The following is a 19,911-nucleotide window of genomic DNA, read 5'->3' on the forward strand; positions in this document are numbered from 1 at the left end:
GTGGTGGGCCCTGGAGGAAGGCTCATGCTAGCAGGACCAGTCATTATAATGCTATTGAAAAAAAGTGTCTGGGTCCACTTTTTATTCTCTCCAGGTTCACATCTCCTGATAGAATTGTGTATCTGAGAAGCACAAGAAATATATTTTTTAAATCAGGGAGAGTGTTTCAGGGAGGGTACTGGTGTCAATAAGACTAATAATTTAGCACTTTTTTTTTTTTTTTTCTGTTTAAGGATTAGGAAATACTTCTCACAACTTGAAAACACTAATTCTCTGATCAAGAGATGCACCATAGGAAAAATTTGGTGAACATTCTAGTCAATTCAGATTTTATTTATTCAGTTTATTTTTGCAGCTTCAAATCATATCACTGTTGAAACGTATTCAACCTTGTCATGTTCTAACATTGAAAAATGCTTTGAAAAAATGACATTGCAAGTACAAAATGTGAATTTTGGATTACTTAATATTAAGTCATGTGGACTTCAGGTTACAATTTGATCAACATAAAGCTATGAAAGGCAAGGGTTGCAGAATATCATAGAAATCTGGTAAGTACAGTATTTGTAGATGTACTTCCATACTTTGTTAATGAAATTGGATAGCATTCCCTATGTATTTTTATGTACGTGTCATGCCGAAGGTATTTAAACATCTATCTTTTATCTATGAGTTTTTTTTGTTTTTGTTTTTTTTTTGCCATTTTGGAAAAATCAGTTTTGCATACAGCAAAATCTAATTGTGTGACGAAGAGACTGTCCAGAATTGAAACTTCTGTGTTGTTTCAAGAAGTGCTGCTAAGTTTAGGTCCCTCTCAAACGAACATTTTCAGTTTTTTCAGTAACCTTTTCTCAGCCTGTACGTTGAAGAGGGGCCTTTGAAATACAAGGTGAGAAGCTTATTGTGTGGAATAGAAAGTCTATTAAAAAGTAGGAATCGCTGCACATATTAAGAGAGTTACTGTTATGAGGCTTGTGGATGCAGGAAAGCATTCAGACAGTGGATGAACTCCAATTTTGGGATACTACAACTGTTTAAGATTCTTCTACTGGCGTTCCTCAGAAAATAAAGCATTTCTATTCAAGTGCTTTGTTAATCTACAGGAGTGTAACTTTTTTAGTCAGGGCAGGACAAGAACCCATTCTAAGACCAACTCTTGTCATTTCAGGCTACTATTATCTCTGATTTATCAGCTATAATGCCATAGTTACCATATGATACCTGGACTATGACTACTCAGCTGGAGATTTGCATTAGAGTTAAAATCAATAAAAACAGTGAAACTTACCTGACAAGCTCTTTTTCAAAAGGAAAGATTTTTAGGAAAAAATAAAATATGAATTTTAGCAGACAGTAAGTGGACTTTGGGTTTGAGTTGCTTCTTTGATTTACTTTAGTTTCCTGTTACATGATATAAACAACAGCGTGACATAAAGACAATTTGTTTTAGCATGCTACACTACTTTAAATACCAGTCAAATTCAAACCTTTATTTGGTATGAAATATAGTTGAGGCCATATTCTCTCTGCAAACAAATTTGGCAACACCTTTAGTCAGGGCACTCATACTGATAGTTTACTAAAAATTGTGGAGAGTCTTATGTCATGAAAGAATTCAGCTTATTGTGGAACATTCTGCTCAGTGAAATTATTAAAAGGATCTTAGTATGCTTGTTTCCATCATTAGAAATTTCATGAATAAAATTCACTTTTCATACCTTCTTATTGTTATGAAAGTTTTCTCTTGCATAGCCTGGCATGTTTCACTTCTTAGAGGTATTTTTTTCTAACAAGGACAGAAAAATATTTTAGAAGAATGGTATTCAAAGACTGCTTGTAGTGTATTTTTATGTTAATTTTGAATGCCATGCTACATTAAATATTTTGTTGAAAAAGTTATTTAGCTTTTCACCATCATTATTCCTTCAAGGAAGAAGAAGCTATGAAAATTGCCAGCTTTTGTTAAGCAGAAAGAAGGGATGTCCCAGAAGTTTGTGCATTTATCATCTGATCATGTGCAAATCTTGTTCTGTGCAGGGATAAACAGAGTCACGTTAAATTTGCTGTGAGCTTGAGCCTCTGACAGTGTTCATTTTATCAACAAAGACAAATGAAGGAGCAGAAATTGTAGCACGGCCTCTACTATTTCGTCATTGTCAACCTTAAATACAATCATTCACTGCTGATAGCTTTTTTTTTTCTTCCTTTTCCCTCTAATACTAAGCTGTCAGAATCCCTCTTGATATGGTCCAGAGCCCCAGTAGCAGTGATTACAAGAGAAGGAATTAAATTAGTTTTTTAATCTCTCAATTGATAAATATCCTATTTTTAAAGAAAAATATCTGAATTTTTCTCTTTCTTGGTGCAGATGTTATTTTCTTAAAAAAAAAAAAAAAATAGGATGATTTAACATTAAGTATGTATAAATACTGGTGATTAAAGGCATCACACATTCTTTTAAAAGACAGTGAATACCGAAGAACTGTGGAAACTGTTCTTCCAGTATGTGTTTATTTTATGTAGAGAATTTTACATGCAAGACCATATGTAAAGCTAACACAAATTTAGAAAATGCCAATATTCTGATTTGTTTGAGCATTGCATTAATAGGTTAATCTAATTACTCCAAAGAGTTATGTCAGGTAAGTAACAGCACCTCAGCATAAAAGGTCATAATCTGATCCCAAGTTCAAGTGATTGAACTCTTTTTTATTTTTTTTATTTTTAATTTCAAAGATTTGCTATATGAGTACATATATATTAATCTGTCATTTACTAATAGGAAATGTTGATTGAAATTTTCATCAAGGATGAAAAATATATAGCTTGCCAGATCAGCCTATATTTGCATGATCCAAACAGCTATTAAGTTTTGCTATTAGTTGCATTTAGAAGATTTGGTTAGGTTATGTTTGAAATGAGACAAATTAAATAAGGCAAGGCAGATTCAAAAATGGCTGTCTCTATCTTACTCTTTCAATGACTGGCCATCAATTTTTCTTGTCTTGTACTAGATAACTAGTACAGAACCAAGGAGAAAGAGGTATTTAAAAAACAAACAAAAATACACAAAACCAAATGACAACAACAAAACAACTTAGAACAGTGTAAAATATGAAAAGTAGAATAAGATGGGTTTGAAAGTTCCCATGCTGTGCAAACATGAAGCAAAGAGCGAAGGTCGAACGATGATCCACAGGAAAGACTACAGAAGCTACTACGTCCCAAAAATTCTAACTAGACAATGCAAAATTGTAATACAATATAATCTAATTAATCATAACAATGAAAAATGTTTGGAAGGCTTTTTATTCACAAACTGAAGGATGTTGCAGTAAAATAAGTACTCACAAATGGCTTATTTATTTCTCTTCATATTCTGTTTCACTCTTTAAAAATACCAGTGGTTCCTTTAGGTTCTAATTTTTAGCAAATTTTAAAAAGCTTGTTGTGTTGTTTCATGTCATACTCCAGCAATAAGATCAAGCACAGTTCTTCAGATAGCATAAGAGTCCTGCCAACCTTTGCTGAACCTGTTTCAGGAAAAATAGCAACTGAAGTTACTGTAACTTTGCTTTAAGGATTTGCAGAAGTGAGCAAATTAGTGGTGACATTCACCTTCTGTGTAGAAGGTTTAAAAGGCTGCACATCTCATAAATCCTTTTAAAGTCCCATTCAGAGAATTTAAGCAGGATTTAAGTGATGCGAGGGTCTTGTGCTGCACTGGTATGAAGGACCTGACTTTAATGACCTGAATGTCAATAGAGTTAGACTAGTATGAAGAGCCCTGTGTGTTATTTAAATGTGTTATTTTGCTGTGCATCTGTACTGAGATAAACAGATTCCCCCTCCACAGGATATAACAGCTATACAAAAAGATTTAAAGGGTAATTATAACATCAGAAGGCTCTTCAGATTTGGGATTTCATTATTAACTCAGAGAACAACTGACTTTGAGTGTGAATATAATTTACATTTTCAATAGTCTCTACGATTTTTCCTCTTTTAAAAATTAATGTTCTGGCATACTTTTTGTGTGTTAGCATAACCTCTTATTAAGACTTCGGACCAGCAACAGCCTCACATCAAAAAGCCAGATCCTCAGCTTTTGAAAGTACTTAATTTAATTGAGAATTTTACTGATTGATGACAGCCTTGCATTTCCAGAGGAGCAATATTGAAGGAATTTAAAAAGTGTGTATACACTATTGTTAAAGAAGCGAAGTAGAAACAACAAATACCATAGGTCTTGCAAACAGTAACATAAAACGGATTACTTTACTAGACCCCTAAATCCAACCTAATATTCCTTTAATAGTGGCAGAGAATTATGTCTAATACTGTGCTAGCCATTACTAGAATGGAAAGATATTCTCTTAATCTTTCTGTGGAGCAGGCAAGCCTAGGGGAATAATGGAAGAAAGGTTGGGTGTCAAACTGAATATGGAATCAAAGATATGGCTGCTTCTGAATGGAATAATGAAGTGCTTCAAGATGCAAGTCTATCAGGTTTAGTTGAAATGTAAGGGGACAGATCTGTTTTCTCATCTGGGATTGGCTGATTAAAGTCAAGGGTTTGTTTTGTTTTGTTTTGTTTTTGTTTGTTTGTTTTCCATGTTTTCCATATCCAGTTTACATGTTTCTTTATTTTAAAGGCTAAAAGGAATATATTCTTGAGGGGTGAAATCTTTTCTGAATGAGAAGTCTCAAAAGAATTGTTTGGTGTTACTGTGTTTTCTGGGTTATTAAATTTGACTAAGTTGAGAACAGTGATATCCTTTGTATCAAATTTGTATAATAGCAGAAAGAGAGCATATATATATGTGTATATGGAGAGATTGTTTCACTCACAGTGCTATACACAATTAGGAAGGATGTTATGATCCAAATTCATAGAAGGTATTTGAAGGAAGAAGGCCGTTGCCAGAATTATAAGACACCCCTTTTTGGCAATGAGGGAACAAATAAGGTGCGAAAGATAAAAGGAAAATGTGGTGAAAGAACACAAGACTATTTAAATAGGTATTTCAGCACTTGAGGTTGTAACCAGGTTGTTCTTTCAAGTGAAAGAGATGCACTATCACATCTTTATGTTAGTATACATTGTATATCATATATAGCATCACAATAAATATTTCCAACATAGCCCGATTTGACACTTCAAAATATTACAGTTCAGCTGAAAAAATTGCAAAACAAATTGGTTTTCTTTAAATGACTGTTGTGTTTAACACAATTTTCTTCCCCACAAATGCGATTTATAAGATTTTCTATATATATTAGTCTTGTTACCTGTAAAATTGATGTGTGTCCTATGGTGCTATAAATAGGCAAGGAAGCAGAGTTTTGTAGCACAGATATTGTGAGGAGACAACATGACAAAGAAATGAAGTGTCAGAAAAATGCAATTTTGATTTAGAGACATCCGTCTGACTTTATGTCACATCTGGGGAGCTAGAAAGAGTACTGTGAATCGGGGATGTTTCTAAACTACAAATTTACATCCATGTTTTATATCTCATAAATTTACAGGGATTTTGGCATGTCAGTGTTTGAAAAGGAAGATAAATTTTCTTTGGATTGTCTGGAAAAAAAATCAAAACCACAGTATAAATGGGAATGATGTTACATCGTGTGAAGAATAAACAAAATCCAGTTGGCTATGTACTTTCATAAATACAACTGTTCTTCTCCTTGTCCCTGGTCACATAAAATGCCATCCATATTACATTGCCATTGATTCTGCTTATATGATTTTTTTTCCCCAAGGCAAAGAGCCTGCAAGGTTGGTGTCTATTGATCTCCTTGCTTGAGGCCCACAATCAGAGCATTCCAGAGATTTTTTTTGATATGTAGCTCTACTGGATGCTGAGCATCATCGCCACCCCTAAACCCCTACAGAAGGTTCTGGGAGACTGAGAACTTCTATTACATTTTAAATAAAAGTGCAAGACTTTACACTGAAACACCTAGAGAGTGTCCATGCAGTGTAACTGAGTTTGAGTCAAAGACAATACTGCACAATTAGGAGGTGAAAACAGGCAGAAAAATACTGCTTGTCTATTAAAAATAGTTACTTTTAAGTTCTGCCCTTTCCACCCTGCTTAGCCTTTGAAATGTAGGAGGCAGTAGTGATGTTGTCCAAATAACAGGAAAAAAAAAAAAAAAAAAAAAAGGCAGATTGAAACATTAAAACTGTAGTGTTGATGTTGATATTACAAAGTTCCCTGTCAATAGCATTTCACACCCTTAATCTTTTAAGCTTTACGCATCTCTGAATGTACCTAACATCCAGTCAAATATATTTTTTCTTTCTTTCTTTCTTTCTTAGAGCATATTCAAAAAATGTAAACCCCAAATTTTCCCAAGTTAATTTGAATAGGTGGTGTCTTTGATTCCTTGACTCATGTAACAAAAACAACAAAAGCCAAAAAAAAAAAAGAAAAAGGAAAAAAATTCCATCCAAATTACATTGCTGTTTAGCCATCTCTCAGTCAGGCCCCCTGGGTCTGAACTGTGCTGTAACACAGGATACAGATGTATAGAAAAAAACCTGTCTTAAGTCCTTTTTCCAATTTTCTGAAACCCACCTCCTCTTGAACATACACAATCACTGTAAATTATTCCACAAAAACATTCTTGTGCAAGTAATCTGTCATACTTCCTCATATCTCAACAATTTCTTTATCCAGGATGAGATGATGAAAATATTTTCCTCACCATTAAGTGGAAGAAAACTGAGAGTATGCCGTCATTTTAATGTGACTGGTTTTTGGTGAATAGGGTGCAATAGAGAATGCATAAAGAAGCAAAAATTTATACTCTCAGATGCACACAGCGATAGCCAAGTTAATTGTAGACTCAAATATTGCACACTTCCTTGTTCTCTGTGCAAGTCCTGCAAATGTAGTTAATTTCAAATGCTGTGATGTTTCAGCTTATGTGTCACTTAGAGCTTTCAAGGAGCTTACCAGTGTGGGATGAATAGCAAATATTTTTTGTTTTTAAAATAAAATAAATATATGCAAGGTAGTATTTTCACTTCATATTTTTTCTTCTGTAAGTAAATTCTCAAATACAAATTAAAAACAACTGTTAAATGTTTATAGCCTTATATAAGAGCCCCGCATTTAGTTGTTCTCTGAAAAGAAAAGAAAAAATACATAAAACATTAATTGCTTGCAGCTAAAATGCCTGTATTCCTGGCTCTGCATGAAAGAATGCTGTTGAAAGTAAGTCCTTTATTTGACTTTGGCTTAAAGCAGGACCTGTTTAGGCTAAAATAAAATGATTTCACTCCAAATACAGGAGTAGTTCTTTAGCTGGCATAAATTGTCATAGGTCCCTAGCTGTCAATGGAGCTACAACTACTTAAACTAGCTGACCTACACACAGTATTGTAAAAGCCAGGGAATTTTTTGCCTCCTCATGCACTCTCAGTTACCAGTCCCTGGTTAATCTAGTTCTTACAGTTTTTCAGCATGATTTTTGTTTGTTTGTTTGTTTTAATAAGATGTCTAGCAGAAACATTAAAATAATTTTAGCGAAAAATTTGTAAGTCTGAGGGAAAATGGAACTTTTCTCCTCATTAGATACTACTTGATTTACTGTAACATTACTGTCTTCCTGGAGAGGATCTTCAGGGATTATCTTCATCTCCCAGTCATGAGCATCAAGGAGAAACGGGAAGAAGTAGAAGACGGGAAAAATTACTCACAAGAAGAGGCATAAGAGGAAGAATGTGAAACTGAGCTTGAGGGATTAGTCAGGAAGGGGAATTGGAGGCAGAAACAAAACTGTTGTGCAATGTACACGATGCTAAGTTGTTAAACGGGAGTGGAAGTAAGGACAAGGGTCTGGAAGGCATCAATTAAGTAAATTCAGAAGGCTTCCTGAAGATAGATAGTAATAGTAGTAGTGACAGCAGTAGATGTTTTGGGGTGTGTGAAATTCAGATTACTTGGTGAGGAGAGAAAAGGGGTAAGACAGAAACATACAGGACAGAGAGAAAGAAAATTTAAGAATATAATAATAAGAAAACCACTAAAGGGGACATGCAGGAACAAAGCATTCTAAAGTGAAAAACAAGAGAAGCTACAGACCAAAGAGGAGGTGATGGACAGAGATAGAGCATTTCTTCTATGTCTTGAGATGCTGCCTTTATTCTACACAGAGTTAAATAATTGCAGCATAATACAGAGTTATAGCCTGATATATAGATGTAGCAAACCCTGAGAAGAGCATGTTGCAGAACTATTTTTACACAACTGTAATGTAACGGCAATTTAGGATTTATTTTATACTTCTATGATAAATAACAAGGTTAGATTGTATAGTTTTTGCAGGATCCTTATGGGGGGTTCTAAATCCAGTTGCATGCTTCCAAAATTCCCATTAGGGTGAATTACTCATTCTACTCTCTTGTCAGCTTTTATAAACAGAAAAGCTTGTTCCTCAAGGAGTCAGCCCTGAGATGCGCTTCCCCGCAGGGGTACCCTGAGAGGCATCGTGGCTCAAGGGGAGATCGAGGGTGCCATCCACTGTGGTCCCTGGAAGGCTCAAGGGACTTAGGACTACCATTCATAGGACTGTGAGACAACTGACTGTTAGTACTTTTCCATCCTGGCTATTGTTCAGATTTTTGGTATTTTTCACCAGTTCTGCTATTCCCATACCTTCCAGAATGTACAGTTGTGGTACTCTCCAGATCAGGCTACTGTCCAGGCTGCAGGTTTGGAGATGCAATCAGGGAGTGCCTGCTCATACTCACCTGTTATGGCCATTGTCCATTGACAGTGAAGGACTGATGTAACGTTAGTCAATCATGAACCATAGCTGACTTGGGGGAAAAGCTACTCCACCACAGAGATCAAGGGTTACAGCCTGCTGTGATCCCTGGAGAGCTCAAATAGGCTTTTCTTCAGTTGCTACATGTTCAGGTCGTTGCCTCATAGACAAACTCACATTCCCTACCATGTTCTGGAACTCTGATGTGCAAGGAGCAGTCCCATCAAGGCCTATTGTGGCTCATAAGTCTGAGCAAGGCTTATGTCAAGTGCGGGATTATAGTGAACCCACCACAGAGCCAACGTTCGGTTTTAATGAGAAAGTTAGGATTTCTAGGTATATCCAAATTTCTGTGAAACATCCTTGTACAGCCCTACCATATGCCATAGCAGTGTCACTCATGAACTTCAAATCACTTGAGTTGTAGGATTTAAAAAGCATAGCTAGACTGTCAAAGTGGTTGTTTCTTACAAACTTACAGGAATGGAAGTTTGGCTGATTTGAAGGTGTGATTAAGTGAAGTGTTTGCAGTCACAGAAAATTGCTCTAGACCAAAACCTAGTTAGGTCAAAACAGCATGAAATGTGGTTCCACCAGTGTAAGTTTCCTTGTGAAAGACAGGTTCACAGACTTGTTTTATCAACAGAGGTGAAACCAAAACTACTATTTAAAAAGACTCTATGTGTGTGAATGTTAGGTATAAATCAGTTCACTAAGTGCCCGTGGTCAGCACATCTTTATGTTGTCTCATATTATGACCAAATCAACAAAGTTACTCATCTGTTCATCTTTTAGCTATTTTTTTTTTCTTAATTCAAGCCATTAGGGTAGTTACATGGTATGACAATTGTGTTTTCACTTCCATTTATAGGTAAAAAATACGACTCACTTAAAGACCAGGGAGAAAAAAAATAGAAAAAGAAATATCACAATTATTTGTACATTTGTGAAATGGAAAGTATTTGCAAGAACATTTTCAGATGATACTTTATTTTCCATCTGCATTCTTCCATTTACATTGAGAAAGATTTGAATTTCATGTCCTTGGAAATCTGGTTTCTGGGTTTATAAGAATAGAAAAGTAACATTGTTTGGATTAGTAAAATTTCTTGAGCATAATAAAAAAGAAAAGTTAACTTCAGAATAAACCTGAAAGCAAGAAAGTTTAGCAGATTCCTTCCTAACTAATTCCTATTCTTAAGAATTCCTATTATGCAGAATTATTTGCATCTGCTTTATTTCACCAGGAAATATTTCAGCTTTAAATAGAGCAGCACTCTCTTCAAATGACTCCAGCTTTTACCTAATGATCCAATAAGTTAGTGATTGTTTCATGTGTGCATATTGTGTTTCAGTGGGAAGTTGCCAAGACTTTTATTCAGTGGTAATATTTTCCTCTCACTGATTTTGGATTTCTCTGAGGATCAGCAGTTAACATAGCATTTTCTGTTACAATTAAACTGAAGTGCCAGATATTTGTTTTTTCTTCATTCAATTTTTTAAATTGGGTACTTCCTTAAAAGGCTATCTCAATATAGTAAATGCGCTACCTCTGTGAATGAAGTATGATAAATGATACATGCATTTTTGCCATTAGGGCTTTGTACGAAAGACTTCTGACATCAAGTTTACATCCTAGCAGAAGTAATCTTAAATAGTAAGTTACAGAACAAACTAGCCTGCTGTTCACAAGTGCTAGAGTTGTTTACATACATAGAAATATCCATACACCAAAAATAACAGAAATATTTAGAAAATCCTTAAACTTAGATGAGTGATCTTAAGGAACTAAGTAACAAACTGGTCTGTGTCCAGTGTGGTAAGCAGAATTACATAGGTTTATACTAAAAATCTTAGCTAGGGGGCTGTGAAAATGATCAGATTTAGTTGTCATTAATTTTGCTTCCACCTCTGAACCACAGTAATGGCAAGAGAATTTTGATAGCTGTATTTTTATACCCTAGTGACAGATTTTGAATGATTTGAGTAGGTGATTGTGACTTGCTGGGGTCTGTTAAAAAAAAAGTTGTTGAAACGTTGCAAACCTATATGGCTTAGGCCAAATTGCATTTTGTTATTAGCTTGTTTGTTTGCAGATTGTCTTCAGTCTTCAAGATTTATTTCTCTGATGATGTAAAGAAGTAAGTATAGACTGCTACCCTCAGCCTTCATGGATTACGTCCTATTTATATTGTACAGACCTTTTTTTTTTTTTTTTTTTTGAAATCAAGCCTAAAACCCACCACAACTCTCCAGCTAGTTCAGAGCACTTGATTGCCAAAAACATAAAATTTCTGTAGAATAAAATATCTCTGAGGACCTTTTCTATGTGAAACATTAAATTATAATTGAAAAAAAAATCTAGAGAAATATTTTTGATGTGGTTTCACCTCCCTGTTTTTGGTTGTCCATAGAAAGAAAAATATTTAACAGATCAAATGCAAAACACAGACAAAATATTTTAAACTTCTGCTTTTGATATGCCTTTAAAAGCACAGCTGAGTGGGCTAGTAATTTACACACTAACACCTGGAGTCTTTCTTAGCACAATCATCCAGTAGAGCTTATCAACAGATTCACAGAGAGCTAAAACCTAGAGAATAAAAAACTCAGATGTAGTAAAGTACTACTGGATCAAAGTAGAAAATAGTCTGTAATCCTTGATAGTAAACCCTCTAATGCATGCAAAATGCTTTCATAATTTGACTATAAAGGAGCTAATTTTGGAACTGTTATCAAATTCTGACAGACTCTGATCTTTGATTTACTGTAATATTTTTAAAGCAATATAGATAATATTTAATTATTAGGTTTAGATAGTTTATTTATGCACTGTTTCTTTTGGACCCCTGTGGAGCTTGTAGAGCAATTTTGTCAGATGCAATAGAGATGACCAGTAACAGACAGTCTTTAAGCCAATATTATGTAACCTAAGTAGACAAGAAGTAGTGGAACCAGAGAGAAGAGATAGTGAAATCTTATCCCAGGGCAGCAAGGATCACAGCCAAAGGATCACTCAGGTTTCTTCCACATCTGTTGCTGGTTTGGCAGGCCATATTACTCTTGAGGGATGATTCTTTATTATAGTATATCCTGTTGTGTATCCTATATACTTGTAGTCACATCTATAAAAACCTAGGTGCTGGGTGGGAATTTCAGTCTACTGTTGGTTGGAAATTTAAGAAATATTGGGAGTAATTGACATCTCTTACTTTAAAACATGGTCAGTTGTCTTATATATATATATATATATATATTGTGGGACTTGGTTTTGTCTTTCTTAGAAAATGATGTAGTATTTGTAAATAATGCCTTGAATAAATTGCTTCTAGGCACATGGAATCAATGTGGTTGTTTACCAAGCAAAAATTTCATTGCTGAGAAAAAAGAGCGTTACATTTAAGACTGAAAATATGAAAAGGATGTAATTTTCATTTGTCTGCTAGTACAAGAATACTTCCTGCTGATTACTTAATTATGGATTGACTAGATCAGTCTAAAATGATTTTATTGCCTAAGCACTTCCAGTTTTTGAAAATGAGAAAATCCGCTGGCAGTCTTGACAGAAAGAGGAAACATGCAAAGCAGAAGCATTGCTTGCTCCTTGTCCGTCTAAGGTGACCAATTAAAGCATCCTATTTAGCATACTGAAACTAAAGAGTCAAGCTATTTAATTTGTTAATGTTGCTATTAATTATGTATCAAGCATTGACAGTGTATTAAATTGCATATAGGATGCAAAGGACAGACACGATTCCTTCTGTAAGAGCCCACAGTTTTAACTGTGATAATCATGCAGACCCCACCAGTACATGTGAGGAGCCCCAGAGGAAGGTCCACCTTAAGAGCAGTCTGGGAACTTCATTTGTTTTATTTATGTAGGGGCTATTCTGGTGACACAGAATTTGCAAGAGTACACAGGATGATTGATAGTGTTGAAACCTGGGTATGTAACCTTACAAGGTTCTATGAGCTATGCGTTAGAGCTGATATGCAAAGGTGTCTGAAGGGAGGAGAGAAGCAAAGGAGAATTTCTTCTCAATTAGACAGAATCCATTATAAATTCACAGCTTCTAGACTAAACTATGACCCATATTGCTTTTTTTATGTGACAATATTTACATAAAGGAGCCAGGAGGCTCTCCTTTCTGTAGGAGACTACAGCAATATCTGAGGCTTCTAGCTGATCTTTCTTCACTCTATTCTTGCACAGCAACTGCAGTTATTTCCTGTTATTGCCATGGGTACTTTCAATAACAGGTACCAAAAAAAAAGTTTGACATAGTGATATTTCCCTAACAGGTACCTGTAAACACTGATATGCATATATATATTTGCAGAGAAGATTTCTAAGCCATGTGCATATTGGAATTAAATAAATGTATTTCTGGAAGCAAGAAAAATAGTTTATTCTGAATTTCACTAAAGAAACGTCTAAATTCTTAAGCATAGACTATTAGTTCTGATAAATCATATGCCTGTAGTGTGAGACTTAATATTCAAATTGGCAGAAGTTCTGGCCTTTTTGATACATATGTGTTATATTCAAGTAAAACATCTGAACTACTAGAATATCATACACCAAAATCTGTGTAAAAGTTACCATTCTGCACTTTACACCATCAGATTTAGTAAAAACTTACTTTGGTTTATATATTTTATATGTTTCTGTTTTAGTTCAAGTGTTGCAAGTGACAATAGATCATTTTATTTTTAATTATATTCATCCTTCTAAATTCTTTTCAGCATTATATATCAACATGTGAGCAAAGTATACCGAATAATAGCATATGAAATGGTGTTGCTCTAGATTACAGTATGGAAAAAATGGAAAATGACTTCTGAATAAATGAGAGCTGAGAGAATGTTGGATTCAAAATAAACAATCCACACTTCAGTACAAAGCCATATTGCTTGTAATATGTTACTAATTTTTTCACTTGCTGAAGATTTCTCCTTCTCACAGAAATGCAGCAGATCACTAGCTGAAAGAAGCTGCATAAGTACTATATATACTGGTTATAGAAGGAAATATACATAAATTAAAAGGGCCTGAATGACTGCTTGGTTTTAATTGGTCTGTTTAAATCATATTAAGCAGATTGGACGCAAGTATTGGAATCAGTTCTGTTAATTTAGGTCAAAACCTAATGAGGGCCCAACAACCCCAAACAGAGCTACGGGCTGGGAGATGTGTGGTTGGAAAGCTGCCTGGCAGAGAAGGACCTGGGAGTATTGGTTGACAGTCGGCTGAATATGAGCCAGCAGTGTGCTCAGGCGGCCAAGAAGGCCAGCAGCATCCTGGCTTGCATAAGAAACAGCGTGGCCAGCAGGTCCAGGGAAGTGATCGTCCCCCTGTACTCGGCTCTGGTGAGGCCGCACCTCGAGTACTGCATTCGAGTACTGCATTCAGTTTTGGGCCCCTCGCTACAAGAAGGACATGGAGGTGCTTGAGCGAGTCCAGAGAAGGGCTATGAAGCTGGTGAAGGGTCTGGAGAACAAGTCTTATGAGGAGCGGCTGAGGGAGCTGGGACTGTTTAGCCTGGAGAAGAGGAGGCTTGGGGCGACCTTATTGCACTCTACAGGTACCTGAAAGGAGGCTGTAGTGAGGTGGCGGTTGGTCTATTCTCCCACGTGCCTGGTGACAGGACGAGGGGGAATGGGCTAAAGTTGCGCCAGGGGAGGTTTAGGTTGGGTATTAGGAAGAACTTCTTTACTGAACGGGTTGTTAGTCACTGGAATAGGCTGCCCAGGGAAGTGGTTGAGTCACCATCCCTGGAGGTCTTTAAAAGACGTTTAGACGTAGAGCTTAGGGATATGGTTTAGTGGAAGATTTGTTAGCGTTAGGTCACAGGTTGGACTTGGTGATCCTGGAGGTCTCTTCCAACCTAGACTATTCTGTGATTCTGTGAATTTTTGTCTTTACAGCACCAAGCAGAATCAGACCAGCAGGCAGTCACAATAACGTTTGATGCATGATGGAGAGTACCACAGGATTTACAACTGTTATCAGGCAAAAATAGTAAAGTATCCTTTATTTATTGAAATTATTTCTGGAATTCTTACTTCTAGGCATAAATCATAAAATCATGGAAACATAGAATGATTTGGGTGGGAAGGGACCCCAAAGATCGTGTAATCATAGAACCATAGAATGATTTGGGTTGGAAAGGACCCTTAATGATCATCTTGTTCCAACACCTCCCACTAGACCGGGTTGCTGGGATGGGGCATCCACAGCTTCTCTGGGCAGTTCCAATGCCTCACCACCCTCATCACGAATAATTTCTTCCTAATATCTAATCTAAACTTACCTTGTTTTAGTTTAAAACCATTATCATTTGTCCTATTGCTACACTCCCTGATAAATAGTCTCTCCCCATTTTTCCCATAGGCCCCCTTTAAGTACTGAAAGGCCAGTATAAGGTCTTCCTTTCGCTTTCTAGACTGATCTTCAACCTTCTCAGCCTCAGCCTGTCTTCGCAGAAGTGCTCTAGCTCCCTGATCATCTTTGTGGCCATCCTCTGGACCCATTTTAACAGACCTGTGTCTTTCTCATGCTGGGGACCCCAGAGCTGAACTCAGTACTCCAGGTTGGGTCTCACAAGAGCAGAGTAGAGGGGAGAATGAAGGTGAAGTCTGGAACAAAGAGCTTTCAATAGAGAAAAAGAGAAGGTAAGTACATTGTGGAGCATATGGGGGATCTATAAATGATTCTTTAACAATCCCTTTAGTTACTTCCGACTTTCCAGTTCCTAAAGGAAAAGTAGTGAGATACTGTGACAGGGGATTAAGGTGGAGAGGCAGGTTAGCTCTTTTTACCAACATTTTCATTTCTCAGTAGTGAAGTCTAGATAGGAAGTCTTTCTTTTGGGTTGAAAAGTCAAGCTCCTTCTTATCAAAAATGCTAAATTTACCTTTTCTTGGAGTGTAGTATAGATGTTACCAGCCTTATTTTAAAGCTCAGTAACCTAGATGTGGGATAACCAATTTCTGCACCTGGGGAGAGAGACATACTTTTTGTAGGGACTTTTTTCACCAATAAGCTGTTAAGTATCCAATTGTAATTATAAAGTTTTGATGATGGATCATCTCTCCTACTACTGGGCTAACACGGGGCAGAGATCCACCAAATAAAGAAAAAATATGTCCATAATTTATGTAAGGTGAGATGCTCAGATACCATGAATGAATTAGGAAGCTTACTCACACTCCATGAAATGCTTATAAGGTGGTTATAACCCCTTCCCAGAAGCTGCAAAATGAGTGGTGAATTCAGTGGAAAATACAAAATGAAAATATGAAATTAAAGCCTAATAATGCATGTGCACAAGGAGGGTGAATTAAAGTTATGCTGGTATCTCACAATTTTTGACTCCTTAACTCTAACATCCAGTTTTTCAGGTCCCATTCATGTTAGCTCAACTGTATAAGTATTCCACACATTCGATTACATTTGAATTTATTGAATTTTTAGATACTTTTTTTTTTCTTTTCCTGTCAAATATTTACAAAAAGAAAGAAAGTAAATCCCACGAATTTATGTTTACATATAAAGTGCAAAATGTCTTTTGAAAAATTCTGTAACCTGATTTTGTTTCTGATTTAAGACATGTGAGTGCCTTCTTTCCCAACAGCAAAAACTCTCTGTGGAGAAAAGAAATGAAGACCAAATCAAACACTCAAATCTTTTTAGTTTGCACAGCATGTTACACTTCATGCAGAAGGAGCCACTTGAAATTCAAAACAGCACTTCATACTTAATCACCTTCCACACTGCACAGGGTGAGCTAACATTTGTGCTTATCTAAGGAGCAGTTACATACATGGGAATGAAGAATTACTTGACACTTGCTAATAAAAACTAATAACCATGTGGGTCACACAAGACTACAGCCAAATAAAAAGCTTCAAACTTTAGGGATTATCTACTGTTTATAGGGACACCAAATTGTCACTGATGCATAAGTGCATCTGAAGACAGAACTGAGTCCCCCATTTCAGAGAACTTCAGCTGACTGGCAATGTACAAAAAGTGGACATGGTAGTTTTGTGTTGAACTGTGTGTAGCTAAGCTGATGTATTTTAGATAGTCTTAATAGACACAAGTAAGATGACAATCTGTAAACGCAATGAAGAGTTAGAACCATTTTCAATGATTCAAATTTCAATGATTTAGTCATAATATTGGATCAAGTAACTCAAAGGCTCAAAGTCTCTCTTCAGAGAGAAGCCCTAATGGATTCTATGGTTTCCCTGGGCAAAAATTAATTTGGATTAAGTTTCTAAAGAAAATATTGCCTGAGTATATGAAGAGACATGTTCTGACATTTTCATATAGTATGCATTTGAAGAAAATCAGTTAATTCATAATTATATATTTTTGTACATAATATTAGATTATATAAATAGGAGCACGTTAATAGATTTATTTGGCAGTGAAAGTTTGTCTTATGTGCATTACTTAATAGCATTTAATCCAATCAAGGTTAAAAGTCCAAATGATGGAATAATAGGTAATTCTGTCTCTTAAATATCTGTGCATTGTCCAGAATATCTGTGTGTTTTCTAAAGTTCCTTTCAATATCTAGTTTTCAGTAATTCAGCAGATGAATTGCATTTTCTTATATGCTTATTAAAACCTTGGAGGAAAATATCCCTTTCATACTGCACCTTATTGAAAGGCAAATATGGTCTTCGTCTACTTACAGAAATCATATCTATACTCTTTGGGATTATCTTTAACTCATTACAGATAAGAGCTTTTTGATACAATATACTCTATTCTATACTTTTTAATAGAAAATGTAAATGCTCATTCCTTATCAAAAGTGTCATTCATAACATTTTTATTTAATTTTCCTGCCAAATAAATCTATTCTTCTGAAAGATTTAATATATGCGGTAATTATTTTGAGTCTTGATTAAATCATTCTGAGCATAAAGAAGTAAGAACTTCAGCTAAGTTTTTCATACATCTGTATATCTTTCTCTCTCTTGCTCTCTCTGTGCATGTTTCAGGTCCTGGGTGGATTCAAGGTGATAAGCCCTTGAGAAAACCATAATATGATTATCTTGCAGAGAGGTGGTAGAATAAATAAGATTATCCATAACAAGCTTAGCCACTGATGAGTTCAAGCTGTGCTGATACAGAAAGTCCTGACACAATCATAAGGTAGGAACAGAAAAAGTATGTGCTTGCAAAGGAAAGAATAGCGCTTGAACTATGAAGCTTTCCATGATTAATGCAAATGCACCTATAGCCTTTTAGATGGAAGCTTCACTACATTTTTGAAACCTCCTTCATAGAATATTCAATTGCAGACTTTAAGTCTCTTAATGCATATCAACATCAATATTATTTAAAGTGTGAGCATTTTAAGCTAAATCAATTGATTGATTGATTGATTGGCTTTAAGGATGTTTTAACATTTGTCTGAGTTTGGAGTTATCCCTATCTGTGTTTGTGAATTAATAGTTTTGATGAATTATGTTGATATGATCAAGTAGGTTGTGACAATAAGCCTGAGTATGCAGGCTGTCTTCCTAGGCTGTGAAGACAGCTACTAAATGTCACCCACACTAATCTTACTATAGGGACAGCCGGCATTAGTTGTTTGTGTTTTTTTAGGTAACATCTATTTTTGAGTTTCTTGTTTAAATCCATCTTTAAATCCAGTAGTTCACAGATGTTCCTCTTCTCCAACTCCACTAAAATTAGTAAAAAAAAAAAATTGCTGTGAAAATTAATCCAATCTTCACTGCTTAACTTAGTCTTCTGAATAAAGAGGAACACATTTGATGGATCTATCCTATAGACCAATGTCAAGTAACAAGAAACTTAGTTTGTTATGATTAGTTTTCTAATATTCCTGACATAAAAAAATAGCATATACAAAAATCAAAAGGTTTCTTCAGTATTGAAAGGAAGTATACAGTTTCAGTTAATACAAAACAAACAAACAAAAGCAATTTTTTTGTTGTTGTTTGTTTCTTTGTTTCTTTGTTTGTTTTTAAATACTGGTAACAGAACCAGCTTGCTACAACTTGATTTCCAGAAGCTTAGGGTATAGGTTTTTTTAAACACCATTGGCTATTTGGTCATGTCATAGTGTAAACACTCTGAGGCTGGAGGCATTTTTGACTAAAGAATCCAGTTTTAGATAATCGGTTTAGAGCCTAAGAAAATCCTCTAGGTCAAGATAAAATCCATTTTTTTTGCTAAATGATATCATCATGTTGTGGGAACTATATGCTTTTAGAGACATTGTTACTTTGGGCTATCCACTGTGCCAAGAAATAAAGTATTTTAATTAAAAGATGGCTCAGTTGTAAGCTGATAACGAACAGAAAATATTTGTTTATTATTAATATAATACAGGTAAAATGCATAATTTTTATGACTCTGCAGTTGAGGTATGTGAAATAACCATCTGTGAAGAAAGTAAAAGATCCAGCTAAGGAAAAAAAAAAGGACACATTGAATAAATTGATCAATATTCTATTGAATTTATTTTAAAAAAAAGTATAAAGAAGTCAACAACTGAAAGAAGAGAACCTAATGATATTATATTACAGCTTTTATATACTAGAGCTTCATTCTGTTACAGAATATTGGAGGAAATGTCAGAACTTTACATGTAATTCATCACAAGTAGTTATATGCTGTAAGGTTGTACTTAGCATACATCTTTTTTTTTTTTTTTTTTTTTTTTTTTTTCAGTGATACCATCTATTTTAAACAGAGATCTTTTTGATTTCAAGCAGCCTGAGGCTAGAACTCTTAGCAGTCTGAGAACAACAGTTACAGGAGGGTGTAACAAAGATTCTATTCCAGTAGTAAAAAGAAGGGGGTTTTGATAAATTAGATTCTTTTCTGTGGTATTTATTTTCATGATCAAGTCTCTAATCTTCATACGTTAAAAACTATTGATCCATACCTTTTTGCATAGCTATGGAATTAACTTCAGTGTCATATTTTCTTGTTAATCCAAAGGTAGTTGTTATTGTTTTTCTTTTTCCTCTCTCTGTTTTCCTTTATGCTTTCACTTTTTCTTTTGTTTTCTTGATTGTGCTCAGGAAAGAACCACATGCTAATTCCTCTAGCATTCAATAGATGCATAA

At 35.2% G+C, this 19,911-nt stretch overlaps 1 long non-coding RNA gene across 2 annotated transcripts in view; it reads left to right on the forward strand.

The window, feature by feature from the left end:
* LOC118160562 overlaps positions 1 to 14,794 on the forward strand; it is a 66,456-nt gene extending 51,662 nt beyond the window's left edge. The window contains exon 6 of one of the 2 annotated variants that reach the window (XR_004747569.1): positions 14,716 to 14,794. This is a non-coding gene — a long non-coding RNA (uncharacterized LOC118160562). Of the gene's footprint in view, positions 1 to 474; positions 526 to 14,715 lie in introns of those variants that run through there. The other variant, XR_004747568.1, reaches the window with a different exon arrangement.
* Positions 14,795 to 19,911: the final 5,117 nt, after the last annotated feature.

This window comes from Oxyura jamaicensis, chromosome 1 (genome assembly GCF_011077185.1).
Source record: "Oxyura jamaicensis isolate SHBP4307 breed ruddy duck chromosome 1, BPBGC_Ojam_1.0, whole genome shotgun sequence".
Taxonomy (NCBI): domain Eukaryota; kingdom Metazoa; phylum Chordata; class Aves; order Anseriformes; family Anatidae; genus Oxyura; species Oxyura jamaicensis.